This window comes from Peromyscus leucopus, chromosome 2, assembly GCF_004664715.2.
Source record: "Peromyscus leucopus breed LL Stock chromosome 2, UCI_PerLeu_2.1, whole genome shotgun sequence".
NCBI lineage: Eukaryota > Metazoa > Chordata > Mammalia > Rodentia > Cricetidae > Peromyscus > Peromyscus leucopus.
Genome location: NC_051064.1, coordinates 110,748,597 through 110,767,076, shown reverse-complemented (window position 1 = coordinate 110,767,076; position 18,480 = coordinate 110,748,597). Strand labels below are relative to the sequence as shown.

General features: G+C 46.9%; 1 long non-coding RNA gene across 1 annotated transcript; it reads right to left on the bottom strand.

Annotated features, from left to right (window-relative positions):
• Positions 1–330: 330 nt before the first annotated feature.
• On the bottom strand, positions 331–2,878 carry LOC119087350. The gene is made up of 3 exons (XR_005090760.1): positions 2,752–2,878; positions 1,146–1,399; positions 331–804 (listed from the first exon to the last, which is right to left on the bottom strand). It is a non-coding gene; the product is annotated as an uncharacterized LOC119087350 (long non-coding RNA).
• Between the last annotated feature and the right edge of the window lie 15,602 nt (positions 2,879–18,480).

Below are 18,480 nucleotides of genomic sequence, written 5' to 3'. Positions count from 1 at the left end.
TTGTGACTGACCCCTGGGTAAGCCACAGAAACGATGACGGAGAGATGCATCCAAGACGCTAGGCGTCCTAACGTTACTTCCCTGTTAAGGGTCCCCACCCCTCCCTTCTATGAGCAGGTTAAAGGCTTATTCCCCTCCCTTTTAAGCTAGTAGGTCCAAACCTCCCTGCCAGCTCCCCAAATATGACTCTGCCCCCAAATGAAACACTTGCACCTTTTATGTAGCCAAAAGGAGCCAGTATTTATTTCTTTTTTTTTCTGTTTTTTTTTATTTTATTTATTTTATTTTACAATACCATTCAGTATTTATTTCTTTATTATCACTTTTTTTTACAGTTTTTGGAGAATTTCATACATGAATACTGTATATGCATAATTTCCACCCCCTCTCTCCCTGCTCCATCTCCTCCTGTATCCCTCATACTCCCTCTCAGAGTACTCAACTGTCCACAAACACATTAACATCTGAGGCATCGGCGACAGTCCCCACTGGTGGAAACCAGAGCTCTGTGGCAGCAGGAGTCTACCTATCTGCTCCCTTCTGCTTCTTCAGAAGTCTGGGCGCTGAGCAGCTGCAGGGTGAGGCAACTTGAAATACACGCACGTTGGCTGAGTCAACGGGTCACTGTAGGTCACTGTAGGTCACCGTAGGGCTGTTGGGGTGCCGTTCCAGATGATGAAGGTCTTTCCACAGGCCTGCCAGCCGGAAGCGACCAGGGACAGGGCCAAGAGGCCAGGCACGGGCGGAGGCAGCCTGGCCTAGGCCAGTCCTGCCCTTGTCGACGCCAGGCATGTCCTGAAGACCCTGTAAAAGCCAAATTTGAAGAAGTCCAGAAGCACACTGTCTACCTGCAGCCAGCCTGCATCAACTATCTTACCCAGGCCTGTCCCTGTCCCCAGGCTCGGCCACTTTGCTAGGGCACACGGTGCCTTCATGAGGAAGCCCTGAACTAGTCCTCAGGAGCCTGCTACAGTCAGGTGGGATGGGTCCTACAGTGAGTGCTTCCGGCAAAACCAAAGTTTACAGGGCCAGCATCATCCTGCTCTTCCTCAGGACCGCCCCCTTCCAGCCAAGGCCAGCCTTTGCCCCTTCACCACCCCCCTTTGCCCTTCCTTAGCCAGTATCAGTTGGGTCTTAGATCTCACCATGGGCGGTGGGCAGGGCTTTTCTGTACCCAGAGAGGCTTTTGTCCAGCTGCCTGCCTACTCCTCTATGAAGATGGTAATAAAATAAACCAACAAATACAAACACGAGTAGACACAGGAATAGGCGAGCAAATAGAGGAGGAAGTGGATGACGAAATGAAGGGACTCCATGCACAGCTTTCCGGAGGGGCCTTTCTGGAGGCTTCAATCAGCTCTGTCCCTTGGAGTAATGTCGTCTCTATGGCAACAGTGTTCTGTCAACAGAAGGGTCGGAGAGCTGGGGATGAGGCCGTGGCGGCCCAGCCCTGTGATTCCGGCTTTCTCAGAGCTGTCTTGTCTGCAGGAGGGTGTGGGACACACGGAGGTACTCCCCCAGTTGGGATGGGTGGGACTGCTAACTACTGTCACCCACTGGGTGGGTAGTGGGTATTTTTCGCCGCCTGGAGTCCCTGGCATGATTTGGGGGCACACGGGAGTAGGAAAGCCTTCCTTTTTTCTGGGAACTTGCAATCTCGCCTGCAAGGACATGAGAGCCCAGGGACTCAAGGGGGAACAACAGCATGGGACTGTTCGTTTCTTCACTCACTGTGCAAAGAACCAGGCCCATTCCTGCGTACTTCTAACCAGACTGACCGGCAATGGTCCTGGGAGTTGAACTCAGAGCCTCCCTAGTGCAAGGCAAGCACCCTACAGCTGAGCTGTATCCCCAGCCCTAAATAAGGAGGGTCCCCCCCAATGTTAATATTAGAGTAACATAGCAACATCTGAAGAATGTTCTAGATGAACAACGGGGTACCTAGTTCTGTCTGATGGCGTTCACACACTCCCGAAGGGGTGACAGTGCGGCTAGTGGCCCTGGTTAAGGGATCACATAAGAAGGAGGAAAAGTAACTCTAGGTGAAGGGAAACACACATGCATGGCCCGCAGATTACTGGTGAGTCACTCAATGAGCTACAAACTGGAAAGAATTGAGTCCAGAAAAATAAAACTGGCTCGAATTCTGGAGGGACTTAAACGTCTTCTTCAGGACTTGGACATTTTTCTCCTGTTGGTGAACACACCAACCTACTTCAGAGTCATCTGGAAAGTTTATTAAAAATTCCAGGTCACAGCCATGTATGGTGGTACAATCCCAGCACTCAGGAGGCAGAGGCAGGGAGATCTCTGAGTTTGAGGATGGCCTGGTCTACATTGTGAGTTCCAGGTCAGCCAGGGCTACACAGTGAGACCCTGTCTCAAGAAGCTTAAAAAAAAAAAATAGAGATTAAATAAAAAAATTTAAAAAATCCCAGGACATACTCCACACCTCTGACTGAGAATTTCTTGAGGGCAGATCTGAGATTTCAATACTCTTCCTGGTATTAAGTGTCAAAGTTTGGAAACTGAAGTATGTGGAGGCAAGGAGGTGAGTGAGTCTTTGGAGGTTCCGGGAGGGGTAACCCACTGATTGGCTAAGGATTTACTGAGAGGGGTAATTATGGGAAGTGGCGTGGTTATGTGTGTGCTTCTGCACAAGCGTGGACAAGCGGTAAGCTGAGACCTGTAGGCAGGGCCTGCTTTTTGCCGTCTCCCCCACATGACGTGCTTTCTGAACCATTACCATACCGTGTTCCAGTCTGTTTTCGGCTGTTTCCTGAGGTGGGTAATTTACAGTGAACGGAAGTTCATTTGGCTCATGTTTCCGGAAGCCCAGGAGCCTGGTTCTTCCGTCTGACGAGGCCCTCTTTCTGTGTTCGCCTAGCAGAAGACAGAGAACAAAGGCAGCTCTGGGGAAGCAGGCGTGCTTTGGTAGCATTTGTCGTCTAGTATGAAGTCACCCCTGCAGTCACAACATTAACCCGTCACAACCTGTCACACTGTCCTGTGTTCTTACAGACAGGAAGTGACCAGGTAAGCAGACCTCTCCTCCCAACAAAGCTAGACTCCCCCCCCCCCTTGGTATTCATTCACTCAATAGGATGGGGGGGAAGGGGGGAGGGGGAGTGGCGCACGCCTTTAATCCCAGCACTCGAGAGGCAGAGGCAGATGGATCTCTGTGAGTTCGAGGCCAGCCTGGGCTACAGAGTGAGTTCCAGGAAAGGTGCAAAGCTACACAGAGAATTCCTGTCTTGAGAACAAAAAAACAAAAAACAAAACAAACAAACAAAAAAAAACACCAAAAAAAAAAAAGATTACTACTCATACACATTCACTCAATAGGTTTTCATTAACACAGTGAACTTAAGTAGGTAATTTAATCCTCCATTGTGAAGGCCTATGTTACCTAAATTAAGGTAAAACTTTTTTTTTTTTGGTTTTTCGAGACAGGGTTTCTCTGTGTAGCTTTGCGCCTTTCCTGGAACTCACTTGGTAGCCCAGGCTGGCCTCGAACTCACAGAGATCCGCTTGCCTCTGCCTCCCAAGTGCTGGGATTAAAGGCATGTGCCACCACCGCCTGGCTAAAACTTTTTTTTTAATATGGAAACAAATGAAAGACATTGAAATTAATGAATTTAAGCTCTTAGAAACTTAATTGGGAGGCAACTGTGCATTGATACTGGGGATCTATTTCTATTTGCATTTCTTTTTATACTTGTTCTTATTAAATTTACTTATTTTATGTGCACATGTATGTACAGGCATGCATGCATGCATGTGTGTGTGTGTGTGTGTGTGTGTGTGTGTGTGTGTGTGTGTGTGTGTGTGAGAGAGAGAGAGAGAGAGAGAGAGAGAGAGAGAGAGAGGTGCCAGGAAACATGAACCGTGCCGTGGTGGACAGGAGTGTGGAGGTCTCAGGGATCAAACTCAGCTCATCGATTCTTGGCAGCAAACACATCTACTCACTGAGCCATCTTTCTGGGAGCAAACGTGTACGGTTTGAGACTGTCAGAATGATGCCTGCTCTGTTCCAACACCAATGTTTTAGTTACTTTTCTCATTTTGTGGACAAAAATACCCGACAGAAACAACTTAGGGGAAGAAGGACATGTTTGGACTCCCGGTTTGAGAAGGAGGCCACTCATCATGACAGGGGGCCAGGAGCAGCAGCAGGAGGTGGCTGGTCACGCTGCATCTACAGCCAGGAAGCAGACCGAGATGAAGTCTGGTGATGATGAGCATTTTAGATTTTGCTTAATTTTATGTGGTATGGGTGTTTTGCCTGAGTGTATGGCTGTACACCACACGCATGCAGTATCCTCTGAGGCCAGAAGAGGGCGGCGATCCTCTAGCCCTGAGGTTAACAGGGCCTTCTACAGAGCAGCCAGGGCTCTTGACCACAGAGCCTTCTCTCCAGCCACGTTGATAGATGAGGCTCACTTGGGAAGAGATCTTCAGTGTGGGAACTGTCTAGATCAGGTTGACCTCTGGGTACGTCTGGGGGGGGGGGGTTGTCTTGATTGCATCAGTTGATGCGGAAAGACTCATTCCCTGTGGGCAGCACCATTCCCAGCATTTGAATCCTGAACTGTACAGGAGCGGAGAACGTAAGCTGAAGGCAAGCCTGCACGCATGCATTCTCCCTACTTCTGACTGTGGATAGAACCGGTGTACTTCAGGTTCCTGCCCTCTTGAATTCCCTGCCACGGTGGACTGTAACTTGGAATTGTAAGACAAATAAACCATTTTTCCTCTGTAGTTATTTTTGTTGGGGGTATTTTATCACTGTAACAGAAATGAAACTAATACAGCTGGCTTCGTCTTTTCTTTCCCAGACAGGGTTTCTCTGTGTAGCCCTGGCTCTGGAACTTGCTCTGTAGACCAGACTGGCCTTAAACTCAGAGATCTGCCTGCCTCTGTCTCCCAAGTGCTGGGATTAAAGGCTTGAGTCACCACTGCTTGTTTGGGTTACTAGATTTTTTTAATGGAGATTGTGTGTGTGTGTGTGTGTGTGTGTGTGTGTGTGTGTGTGTGTGTTGCTGTTTTTTGTCTTTTGGGTGGGATGATTATGCTGCAAGGTTGGCACTGCCCTTCTCTGAGAGCGAATGGACTTGAACCATTCTTTGTCACAAGCCAAGCAAACTGTCATAATATCTGTAATATCTGCAGTTTCTGGGTATAGATGCCATCCTGGAAGTGCAAGCCACCTTGCTGTGTGCTCCACCCTGGATCAGCAGGTGTCTCAGGAAGAATCTTTTGGTTTTGGTTTTGGTTTTGGTTTTTCAAGACAGGGTTTCTGTGTAGCCCTCACTGACCTCGATCTCACTCTGTAGCCCAGGCTGGTCTTGAACTCACAGAGCTCCGCCTGCCTCTGCCTCCTGAGTGCTGGGATTGAAGGCGTGTGCCACCACTGCTGGCTTCAGGAAGGTTCTTGAAGTTGTTTATTTGTATTACCCCCTTTTCCGAAAGAAGTATGCATGCTCCATCAATGTTGTGTTTATAGTAGCTTCATTCTTTTTCTCTTTTTCAATCCAGTCTGAGACCACAGCCCATGGGATATGTCATCTACCTTGAGGGAGTCTTTTCTCAATTAAACCTCTGTTGAAACTCAAACACCCAGAATTGTGTTTCCTGGTGATTCCAAGTCCAGTTTAATGAGCAATGAAGATGCTAACAACAGGTCTATTCACTCTTACACCAACATCACATCCATTGTTTGTAAAGGAATGGTTCTCTCCCACCTGCCAGTTCCTGAAAAACCACTCAGAGGCTTAATATTACTTATAAATGCTTGCCTGGTAGCTTAGGCTTGTTACTAACTAGCTCTTACTCTTAAATTAACTCATTTCTATTCATCTATGCATTGCCATGTGGCCTGTGGCTTACTGGTTCTCAGACATCTTGTTCCTTGGGTGTCTGGATCTAGTCTTTCTCGACTCTGCCCTTCCTTCTCCCTATATCTCCGTTTGGCTTTTCCACCCAGCCTTACTCTGCCTGGTGATAGGCCAAAACAGCTTTATTTATCAACCAATGAGAGCAACACATATTCATAGTGTATAGAAAGACCATCCCACAGAAAATGTTTTAAAATATTGTTAGAGATTTATCTTTATGTATGTACACGTTTTCCCTGCGTGCATATATGTAAGCCACATATATACCTGTGGATGAATAAACCTGGGTCTTCTGAGTAGTTCCTAACAGCCAAACCATCTCTCCAGCCTTAAGATGTCCAAAGTTTTAGTCCTATGTGACACTAATTACTTGGGGTTAGTATTAGACCCTATAGGTTAAAGGCTCAGTCTCCTAAGACTGTACACATTTCAGTCATCAACCACTAGTCCCAGGTCTCCTAATACTTCTAACCTACTGATTATAAATCAGGGGTTTTCACAATCCCCTACTCACTGGGGATTAAGGCCAAATATAATGAAAGATGCCCCTATCACCATATCACTCAAAAAAAAGTGTTCTGGGCTGGAGAAATGTCTCAGTGGTTAACAGTACACTCTGGTGTTACAGAGGACCTGAGTTTGGTTCCCAGCACCCCTGTCAGGTGGCTTACAACCACCTATAATGCCAGCTGCAGGGGGAATCTGCTGCCTCCCCTGTAGGCATCTGCAGTCACATGCATGTATCCACACACATGCACGTAACAAAAAATAAAGTAAACCTTTAAAAGGAGGCTTTAACGGCCCTGTGCCAGGAGCCAGAAAGAAGGTCAGCTATGTATCATTTCGGAATGTCACAGCCAGACACTATGATCTAGCAGAAAAAGTCACATAGCTTTGGACAGAAATAAATTGAGTCCCGTGTTTTCATTTTTCTATCTGTGTGGCCTTAGACATGTTATTTAGCTTCTTTCTGGGTTTATTTATTTTTTTTCTTCTTTAGACCTGTAATTTGTGTTCGCAGTAACTACCTTTTAGGGCTGAGAGAATGTACACAAAAGTGTGAGCTAATGTGCTTCAAGTGTGGAGCTCAGGGCCCCCGCACATTAACAAGCACTCTGCGAGCACTGGCTGGCTGCCTCTGCTGCCCCTTTCCCACCCCCCACCCCCCTTCCAGAGAAAGCCTGTGTTCCTGTAATGCCCCCGGCTCAGCTCTTCCACTAGAGTGGACAGTCCGGTTAGCTAAATTCCTACTGACTGACGGTTTGGGACAGGAACTGAGGAATTCACACTGCTGGAGATGTGAACTTCTTTGACAATGCCCCAGGATGTGTCGAGACATAAGACAAGTGGGCCATCGTGACTGCCGCCTGGAAACAGAGGACAGGGCAGACAGCGGAGCGTCCTCTTGTTCCTCAACAGAACCTTCCACCCTGGTGCTTTGTTCAGCCGGGGCCCAGCAACAGTTACCCCCAGAAGGTTCCCAGGACTACTTTTGAAGGTCCAGTGTCCCCAAAACTCTCTTGGTCCAGGCAAGTCAGGATAGTCAGACATCATATGTTTGGGAGTCTGAGCCCTGGGTTTCTGACTACTAGCAGTGTGTTTGGGTAGATGCTGCCCTATTGCAGCTACCAGAATAGATCAGCTGGGAGAGCATGAAGCCGAAGAAACCCATTCCTAGGTCAGCTGGGAGAGCATGAGGCTGAAGAAGCCCATTCCTAGGTCAGCTGGGAGAGCATGAAGCTGAAGAAGCCCATTCCTGTGAGTTGGGAGAGCGTGAGACTGAAGAAACCCACTCCTAGGTCAGCTGGGAGAGCATGAGGTCGAAGAAGCCCATTCCTAGGTCAGCTGGGAGAGCATGAGGCTGAAGAAACCCATTCCTAGGTCAGCTGAGAGAGCATGAGGCTGAAGAAGTCCATTCCTAGGTCAGCTAGGAAAGCATGAGGCTGAAGAAAACCACTTCTATGTCTGAACCCTGGGTGGTTCCTCTTCTAGCATCAGAAAAAAAAAAATTATCTAACGTTCTTGAACCTGGATTTCTCCATCTGTGAAAACACACCACATTCCTCCTTGAATTTTCATGAACTTCACATCATTAGTTTAAATGTGCACACAACGCTTGCAGTGTTGCGGGATGTCAGGGAGCATCCCTTGTTTCTCCCAGACTTCCCTTGGGCTACCGTGTCTCTGAGCACCCTGGAACTTCCCTCCAGGGAAGGAAGGTGGCAGTAGGGCCACTGTCACTGCTAGTCCATTCTTACTCACTTCCGAGCATCCCACCCTCCTCTTCACACCAGAGCGATGCAGCTTTCGTAAGCCTCTGATGAAAGATGGGCAAACCGTAAGCCACGGTCGTCTCTAGCATATCTAACGTGTCCCATATGCTTTCCACGATGTTAACTGTATCTGGGCCATTCTCTGTCTCGTACATTTAATTTGTAATCCTTCTCATTCCAGAGGAGTCCTGAGGTGCCAGGGGCTCAAATGTTTATTCTTAGAATTATTCAGCCCCAATCAACTAATTGCTCAATGAACTGTATATCTCTACCCCCATTGCTTGACTAGGTTGGAAACAATGATAGGCATTCATCTTGGGTTTATTTGTAAAAACTGACAGATTGAGAATTACAGAGTTACTTAAACTGTTTCTTAAAATAAATATTTCTGATTTAACCGGCAAGTTAAAGAGGAAAAAGCGACAACCCCCTCACTGATCAACTAAGTTAAGGCATGTTTGAAGGAGATGTGAGGGAGGCCGCGATTGCTTTATGCTCTGAAGAAAGCCAGCCGTTCCCACCACGTCTTCCTGCCTTTCTGTGGGAGCAATTGTTTGTGAAAAGAAGTTTCTGTGTTCCTGGTGGGAGTCATTGTTTACCTACAGTAGGTTCAGGGAGAAAGAGGACATTAGTCAAATACTTTTAAAACTAAATCTCCAGAGTTCTTAATGGTATTAAATGTCCCAGAGACTTCATTAATCAAACAGTAAGGGCGTAATGACCTCATGCCTTCTGGTGGGGCTCCTGGGCCAGTGTGATGGGTTGTGTATCACAGGCGTGCTATAACCTGGTAAACAACGGTAGCCTTCTATCTTTTTTGGTTTGCACAGTTTTTACTGGTCTTTTATAGGTAACAAGATAAATATGAAATTATTCCTATAAAAACAGCATCAGTATGTATGAGGTTTCAAAATGCAAATGAGTTTTATTAGACTCTCCTAGTTGGTGTCTTATAATAGCTAAATATTTCTTGTTCTAGGGCAGGAGACAGTGTATTGATCATATTTAAAAGGTCTGGGGGCTGGGGAGATAACGTAGTCAGAAAAGCACCTGCCACCTAAGCATGAAACTTGAGTTCAAATCCCAGAACCTATGTGCCTGCAGTCTCAATGTCGGGAAAGCAGAGACAGAGGGTCCCTGGAGCCGGCAGCCTGGTGAGTGGGTGGGTTCCAGGTTCAGTGAGAGACAGACTCAAAAATATAATATGGAGACTGATAGACATAGGCATCCAGTGCCAATCTCTGGCCTCTACATGTATGTGCATACATACGCATGCAGACAAAAAAAAAAAAAAATAAGTCCTAAGTGGCCAAGACAGAGATCCACACCAGGGTGGCTCAGCCATACCACAGAGGGCTGTGTGGAAAAGATAGAGATCCACACCAGGATGGCCCAGCCACACCCCAGAGGGCTGTGTGGAAAAGACAGAGATCCACACCAGGGTGACCCAGCCACACCACAGAGGGCTGTGTGGAAAAGACAGAGATCCACACCAGGGTGACCCAGCCACACCCCAGAGGACTGTGTGGAAAAGACACAGATCCACACCAGGGTGACCCAGCCACATCCCAGAGGACTGTGTGGTAAAGACAGAGATCCACACCAGGGTGACCCAGCCACACCCCAGAAGACTGTGTGGCACTGCTGTGCTCCACACAAAGGTTCTGGAACAACTTGGGTCTGAGCTGCTTTTGAAATCTGGTCTTTGGTGGGCAGAGGACTGAACAGACACATTGGAACAGCACTGTTCAGTAGAAGGATGCAAGAGACACATGTAATTTCAGATCCTCTGGCAGCCACATCAGAACAGTGGATGGAGAGTCATAAGGAAGGATGACTCTTAACTGTTCCAATACATACTCGAGGCAAAACTTTAGAGCTTTTGGCATTCTTCTCTTTTTTTTTTTTCATACACTGTCTTTGAAATCTGGTGTGTATTTTATACTTTCCGCATCTCTCAATTTAAACTAGCCACACAGGACTCATAGGTCACAAAGAGGGGACAGAGACACAGAATGGCAGCTTGGCAGAATCCTGACGGCACCCGGAAAACCAATGTAGCCTGTTGCAGTCTTGTGATTGGAGGCGACAGCTATGACTTCCTCCTTACCGCCCTTCCCTCGGCCCCTCCCGTCTCTATGATGCCATGTCACGGATGCTAAGCCCAGACCAGGTGCCAGATACCATGGTGGGCATCATTCCATTATCTCTGCCCTGTGAGAACCACAGACCTCAGATCATAGTTCAAGTACATGAAATAACTAAATGGGAGCAATGTAGAGTAGTGGTTAGAACAGACTTAGAGGTTATTCACATCGCTCCCATTACTGTAAACCTTGGGCGGGGGTAGTCACACGTCAGTGTTCACTGTCAAATGGACAAAACAGAAGAACTTCCCCCAAAGATATAGTATACGATGTACACGGAGGCATGCATGCAAAGATAGAGGCATTCATTAATATTGATGCCACTAGTGGGATAAATGTGGGACAGTGTAGGATTTGTATACATTATGCAGGAATTATTATATGACTGGAGCTCAGAGGAGCCGAGTGTCTTGGCCTAGGCAACAGTGTTCATGCCTGCCAACCACGGTCTCGTCCCATGCCTTGTCTTTAGTATTTCTTTCTATTCGTTTTCTTTTACAATCTAGAGTTAACTCTGTGACATAAAAGAAATGGACTCTTGAGAGGTAAATTCTTTTTAAAACGTTAAAAAAATTGTATTGTTAGTACTTTTTTTATGTGTGTGTGTACACTTGTGCAAGTGTGTGAATACACATGGTGTCAGGGGGTTGTACCTCAGCTCACCGTGGAGGCCAGAAGACGACCCTGGGGAGCATTTATCTCCTTTACATGGGTTCTGGAGACCAAATGTGAATGGTCTGAGGGAGAAGTTCTTTTTTCCAAGATTTATTTTATTTATAACATTATGGGTGTATCCGTGTGTGGGTATGGTACATGTGTGCAGGTGTTCACAGAGGCCAGAAAGTGTTGTTGCATGTCTGGTGCTGGAGTGACAGGCAGTTGTGCCTGAACTGACGTGGGTCCCCTACAAGAACAGTATGTGCTCCTAACTGCTGAGCCATCTCTCCAGACCCTGGATCTTGCCGTTCTCATAGAAGCAGAATTCGAGGGAGTTTTTTTGTTTTGTTTTTGTTTTTAATCTAAAAGGCCAAACAAGCAACACTCACAGAAAGAGGAAGATTGATAACACTCACAGAAAGAGGAAGATTGATTTTCCCCTTTTTGTTTGTGTGCATGCTGTATGTGTGTTGTACTTGGTGTGCATGTGTGTATGCAGGTGTGTGTGCATGGAGGTATGTGTGTGTGTGTGTGTGTGTGTGTGTGTGTGCAGGTGTGTGTACATGTATGTGTGCTTGCAGTATGTGTACATGTGTATGTGCATGCAGGTGTGTGTACATGTGTGTACATATGTGTGTGCAGGCACGTGTGTGTGCTTGCATGTGTGTGTACATGTGTGTGTGTGTGCTTATAGGTGTGTGCACATGCATGTGTGCATGCAGGTGTGTGTGCATGTAGGTGTGTGTGCTTGCAGGTGTGTGTACGTGCGTGTGTGTACGTGTGTGTGTGTACGTGTGTGTGTGTGTGTGTGTGTGTGTGTGCTTGCAGAAGCCAAAGGCGACCTTGGATGTCTTTCCTTGATCACTCTTAGCCTTTTTTTTAAAATTCAAGGTCTCTCATGAACTTGAAGGGCATTGATTTGGCTGAACTCTGCTGCCAATGAGCTTCGGGGTCTACCTTTCCCTGCCCCCTGAACACTGGGGTCACAGGCATGTGCTAGTCTGTCTGTCTTTTTATACAGGTTGTGGGGATCCCAACTCCGGGCCTTATGCTTGTGTGGCAGGCACTGTACGGACTGAGCCGCATCTCCAGCCCAGGAAGGCTGAATTTAATTGCTTTGGCTTTCTTGCTCTTTTGATTCTGATTTCACTAGAGAGCAGTCATCTGTCATGTCCTGTCTGTCACCATCAAATGTCATATCCTGCCCATCATGTTAAACCGCCTTGACACTGTGACAGAGAACAGCGACATTAAGATTACATTCTTTCCGATCCACAATATATTTACATGAGCATGGGCTTAAATTTTTCAGAAAAGAAATGCTTGAGGTTTATGAAAATGTGATAGCAATGTCAAAAGTGCTGGCTGATCTGGGCCTCATAGCATAAGCCTGTAATTCCAGCTACTCAGGAAGCTGAAGCAGGAGGATTGCAAGTCCCAGGCCAGCCTGGGCAACTTAGTAAGAGAGTTGGCTCAGTTGATAAAGTGCCCCAAGCCCCGGCCGGGCGGTAGTGGCGCACGCCTTTAATCCCAGCACTCGGGAGGCAGAGCCAGGTGGATCTCTGTAGTTCGAGGCCAGCCTGGGCTACCAAGTGAGTTCCAGGAGAGGCGCAAAGCTACACAGAGAAACCCTGTCTCAAAAAAAAACAAAAACAAAAACAAAAAACAAACAAAAAAAAAAAAACAAAGTGCCCCAAGCCCAAGCTGGAGGACCTCGGTGTTGTAAGATAGTTTGTGTCCTGACAAATAAAGCTTGCCTGGAGATCTGAGGGCAGAGCTAGCCACTAGTTAACCATAGAGTCCAGGCAGTGATGGCACACACTTTTAATCCCAGCACTTGGAAAGAGGAAGCAGGAAGACCAGGAGTTCAAGGCCACCCTGGGCTACAGGAGATTGAAGCAGTCTAAAAGAGAAACAGAGCCAGGCAGTGGTGGTGCACACCTTTAGTCCCAGCACCCAGGAGGTGGAGACAGGAATATAAGGTGGGTGGAGACAGGACCTCAGCCCCCATTTCGTCTGAGGATTCTTAGAGGTAAGAAGTCTCTAGTGGCTGCTGCTCTGCTTCTCTGATCTTTCAGCTTTCACCCTTGATATCCGACTCCGGATTTTTATTACTAAGACTAATTAGAGTCACATTTCACCTGGGTCTAGATCTCCAGCATCCATGTAACAAAGCTGGGTGTGGTGCCCGCCCATGACCTCAGCACTGAAAAGGGTGACACGGAATTCCTGGAGCTTGCCTGCCAGCTGCTCTAGCCAACCAGTGAGCTCCATGCTCACTGAGAGCCTGTTTGAGAAGTGACTGGGGAAGACACACGTGCACACACACACACACACACACACACACACACACACACACACAGAGAGAGAGAGAGAGACAGAGAGACAGAGACAGAGAGAAACACACAGAGAGAGACAGAGACACAGAGACACAGACACAGACAGAGAAACACACAGAGAGAGAATAAAAAAAATAAAAGAAGTCCAGGGTAGAGTGTTTGCTTAGTAACTATGAGGTGCTTGGCTCTATCTTCGGTACTTAAATAGTAAAGTCCACGCAATCAGCAGGGCATGCCATGTGCATGTACATGTGTACAAACCATTTGTTCATCAGATTAGCCAATAAGAGCAAACAGAAATCAGTGCTGCTGGGCCTCCCTCAGCTATCCATCCACACCCCTCCACCAGGACCGAGGGTTTTGACCGGCTCCACAGAAGGGTCCTTTTTCACTTTACATGCAGGACCCTGGCACAGCCTTCTGTGAGTCTGATCGCACATCGTGTGTCCTCACCCCTGTGCCTTCCATCACCGCTGTGTGGCTCATTACTTCAGAACTTGGGCAGAGGTCAGCTGATCCATCTGAACCCTGCTCCTGAGTTCGCTGGGAAGTTCTTTCTAGCACAGTGTTGGGTCAGGGCCGCGGCTGGCCCCAGGTATAATGATCACAGCAAAACCCCACGCCACCATTTTAGACCTGAAATACACACACAGGGTCTAATTTTGTAGTTCGCTGGAAGAAGAGCCAGGTTATGGTTTGGCCTGGATCCACCAGGCCATTCCTCTTCTTGGTCTTGGATGGCGGACCCCTCGACTCCTTGCCGACTCCTTCCACAGCGGTTCTTCCTGCTGCGGGTCGCTACCTCATTCCACCAGTCCCCCAGCCTCACGGAACCACGGCTGCGTGTGGGCTTCCAACACACAGGACATACCTCTCCTGCTTCTGTACCTGGCTATTTCCGCCACCCTCTAGGCGTCTGTTGAGAAATCAGCCCCTTAGGGATTTCCTGGCTGCTCAAGCCAGGTTAGAGTCCCAAGCGGGCCCTGCAGCATCCTGGGTCACTCCCAAACCTTCATCCCACTGGAATGATTTTAATGTCTGGATTGACAGCTAGAATTCATGCATAAAGAAGACAAGGATGCTGCCCTCAGACTTAGATGCTTTCCTCTTAGCTCATGGTTGGCACTCGATAAATATTGGCTGTATGTAACAGCAAGACATGATGACATCCTGGGACCTTTCCCTGGGTCCCTAACTTTCTATCATTTTCACCTGCTTTAACCCAAATATAATGCACTTGTGCGTGCGTGCGTGTGCGTGCGTGCATGCGTGTGTGTGTGTGTGTGTGTGTGTGTGTGTGTGTGTGTGCAGATACTTGCGGAGGCCATCAGTTAACCATGTCCACCTTGTGTTTTGAGAGAGGGTGTCGCACTGAACCTGGAACTCCCCACAACAAATACTTCACTGACTGACCCAGCCCCAGCCCTGAAGTATGTAAGAAGTAGATATTAAGACATATATTTCTATTATCACCAAGCTTTTGTTGGGGAACTTTGTTTTGAAATTTAATATTAATAAAATATATGCTTAAGAATAGAGACTTTGGGACTGGAAAGATAGCTCCATGGCTAAACATCCCCACACAGCAGCTCACAGCCCTCCGTAACTCCAGCTCCAGGGGATCCAATGCCCACTTTGGCCTCTGCGGGCACCAGACACGCACAGCATGCACATACATACATGCAGGCAAACACACACACACAAAATAAAAATAAATCTTTTTTTTAAGAGTCTGGTCTTTGATAATGGGCCTCCAGTCTTGGAGACTATTACTAAATTATTAGGGGTAGGAGATGAACCAAAAACAAACAAAACACCACCAAATCCCGTGCTAAATTCTGCTTGTCAGAGGAGTGTTCCTGAACGATGGATGGTACAGACTTTCTGCTTTGGTGAACTCTTGCTAATAATGTCTGGGGAAGGTTGCTGAAGCCAACAGGATTTCGTACACCAGCTAGGAGAAGACAGCTTTGGCATTGGTGGGAGAGGGAGGCAGGACTCATTCATGCACTTCACAACCGTTTTCTTTCTTTCTTTTCTTTCTTTTTCTTTTTTTTTTTTGGTTTTTCGAGACAGGGTTTCTCTGTGTCTTTTTGGTACCTGTCCTGGATCTTGCTCTGTAGATCAGGCTGGCCTCGAACTCACAGAGATCCACCTGGCTTTGCCTCCCGAGTGTTGGGATGAAAGGCGTGTGCCGCCACTGACCGGCTCACAACCATTTTCTGAGTGTCTAGTATTTGCTGAGCATAAAGAAAAGACAGCCAAAGTCCTTCCTAAAGAGGCTTACAAGGAAAAGAAAAAAAAAAGATCAAAAAAGAAGGGAACAGGGGAGGCTGGGAATTGGAGTAGGCGAAGAAGATCCAGTTATATCCAGTGGGTGGGGCCTGGCAGGGGAGATTGTGAGGAACTGAAGTGCTGAGGCAGGACTTTAAAACGTCGTCTAGAGATGTAAGTCCTCCCTCCACCTTCTCAGTGAAAACTTCAATAAAGCCCCATTGCTCAGTAGAGAGAGCTCGGAGATAGGAGGGGAGCGGTATCTGGGTTACAGCTGCCAGGGGAAGGACGCTACGGGCGGGAAGCTTCCAGGAAGGAAGCGATCCAGAGCACGGGACATTTAATGACTATAAATGATGCCCCCGCGTACTATATAATGCAAGGCTCTTTACAATGAATATGAATTAAACAGTACTAAGAGCAATCATATTAACCCATGAAAAGCAGGATTAGGAAACCAAGGATCCTGGGAGAAAAGGGGCCATATCTGAAGTCGGGAGTCAGGTATGATCACCCCTTTGTGGTTAATTAGGCAAAGAGGGGATGACTTGGCAACTGGAACTTGTCATTTTGTGACTGTCTCTGTTGATGGGGACAGACTTGCTTAAACAAAAATGTCCTAAGCAGGAGATTAATTTAAAAGAAAAAAAACAAAAACACCACCACCCCCAATAATCCAGTCAGTAAACAGGCAAATGAATTGGACAGGCCTCAAAAGAACACAAAGAGCCAATAAATATGTGAAAAAATGTTCGACATCCTTTTCCATCAGAAAAATGCAAATCAAAAAGACATTGAGATCCTACTTTATCCCAGTCAGAACGCTCTCATGGAAAAAACAAACCAGGGCTCCCCAGATGGCTCAGCAGGAAAAGACATTTGCTGCAAAGCCTGATTATTCGTCCGGCCTTCAGGGTAGAAGGAATGAACTATCGAGACTTGTCACCTGACCCCCACACATGCACTGTGATGCGTGCATGTATGCACACACACACACACACACACACACACACACACACACACACACACAAATTGTAAAAAGTTTTTTGAAAGGAAAAAGATAGAGAACGCTGGTGAGGAAGGGGGAGAGTCCTGCACACTGCTGGTAGGAATGGAGTGTAGTGCAGCCACTGTGGGAATGAACGAGAAGGTTCTTTAAAAAGTTGACCGTAGAATTGCCACGTGATCAAGTTACACTCCTCCTAGGTATATACCCCCAGGGACCTAAGTCAGCACTCAGCAGAGGCATCTGCATATCAGTGTTTATTACAACACTACCCACAACAGCCAAGTAATGGAATCAGCCTAGCTGTCTAGTAACAGATGCATGGGTAAAGAAAATTCGGTGTGCATGAATGTGTGTGTGCGTGCCTGTGCGTGTAAGTGCACGCAATGGCGTTTCCCCCAGTTTGTAGTTAAATTTGTTTAGTCAGCAGACAAAATAATTGGTTTCACTACGACATTTCCATGTATGCGTATCATTGCACTTTTGCCTATATTCACCCCGTTTCCTCCGCCCTGTCCCGCCTTCCCCTCTGCCTGTTCCCCTTCCTCCCCCCAGATCACCCCTGTGCTTTCACATCTCTCTCCCACACACAGTTAAGCTTAAAATTGTTTTCTCTCTTCTCCCTCTTACCCTCTCTTTTCCCCTCCTTCCTTCCTTCTTGACCCCTTTCTTGGCTCATATGGCTCCCGCCCTAGTTAGGGTTTCTCTTTGTATGATAAAACACTGTGACAAAATAAAAACAAGAACAAAAAAAGCAACCAACACAGACAGATAGACAGACAGACAGACAGACAGACAGACAGACACACACACACACACACACACACACACACACACACACGAGAACAAAAAACAAGACTGGGGAAGAAAGGGTTTATTTCACCTTACAAATTCTAAGTCCATCACTGAGGAAAGCCAGGACAGAAACTCTGCAGAGATCACGGAGGAAACTGCTTCCTGGCTTGCCATCATGGCCTGTTTTCATATTGCACCCAGGACCACCTGTCCAGGATGGCACCACCCACAGTGAGCTGGGTCCTTGCACATCAATCAACAACCAAGAAAATGTACCACAGGCTTGCCCATAGGCCAGTTTGGTTTGGGCATTTTCTCAGTTGAGGTTTTCTCTCTACAGTGACTCTAGGTGGTGTTAAGTTGACAAGCTGATGTAAAACTAACTAGCCCAGTCCCCTTTCTACTGTCATATCACGGAACTGGAGAGAGATCATCATTAAGCAAGATAAGCCAGATTCAGACAAACATCACATTCCTCTTATTTAAAATATATATATATTAAAAATATATGACATACATAAGACCTCAACCCTAGACAAAGAACTCCGACAACTAAGGAATGCTGAGAGCAGGAGAAACAGTCTTCCCCAGGGAACAGCATGTCGATTGTTAGCCAATACCAAATGATCAGCCCTGAAAACATATATACAAGTAACATTATATGGACTGAGTAGGTTGTATTTTTATATTTGGGGATACACACACACACACACACACACACACACACACACACACACCACCACCACCACCACCACCACCACCAACAACAACAACAACAACAATTAAAAATAAACTATTAAAAGAGTGGTGGTATACATATGTCTTTAATCCCAGCACTGGGGGGGGGGGCGCCCCCGCACTGGTCTACAGAGCGAGTTCCAGGACAGCCAGGGAAGCTACACAGAGAAACCCTGTCTTGGAAAAACACAACAAAACCAAAAAGCCAAACCAAACCAAAACAAAATAGGCCATGAATTTGAAAGAGAGCAAGGTTGTGGGGAATTATAGAAGAGCTTGCAGAGAAGAAAGAGAAGGGGAAAATGATTATTATAACCTCAAAAACTAAAAATTATCCTTAAAAATGTATCTGAC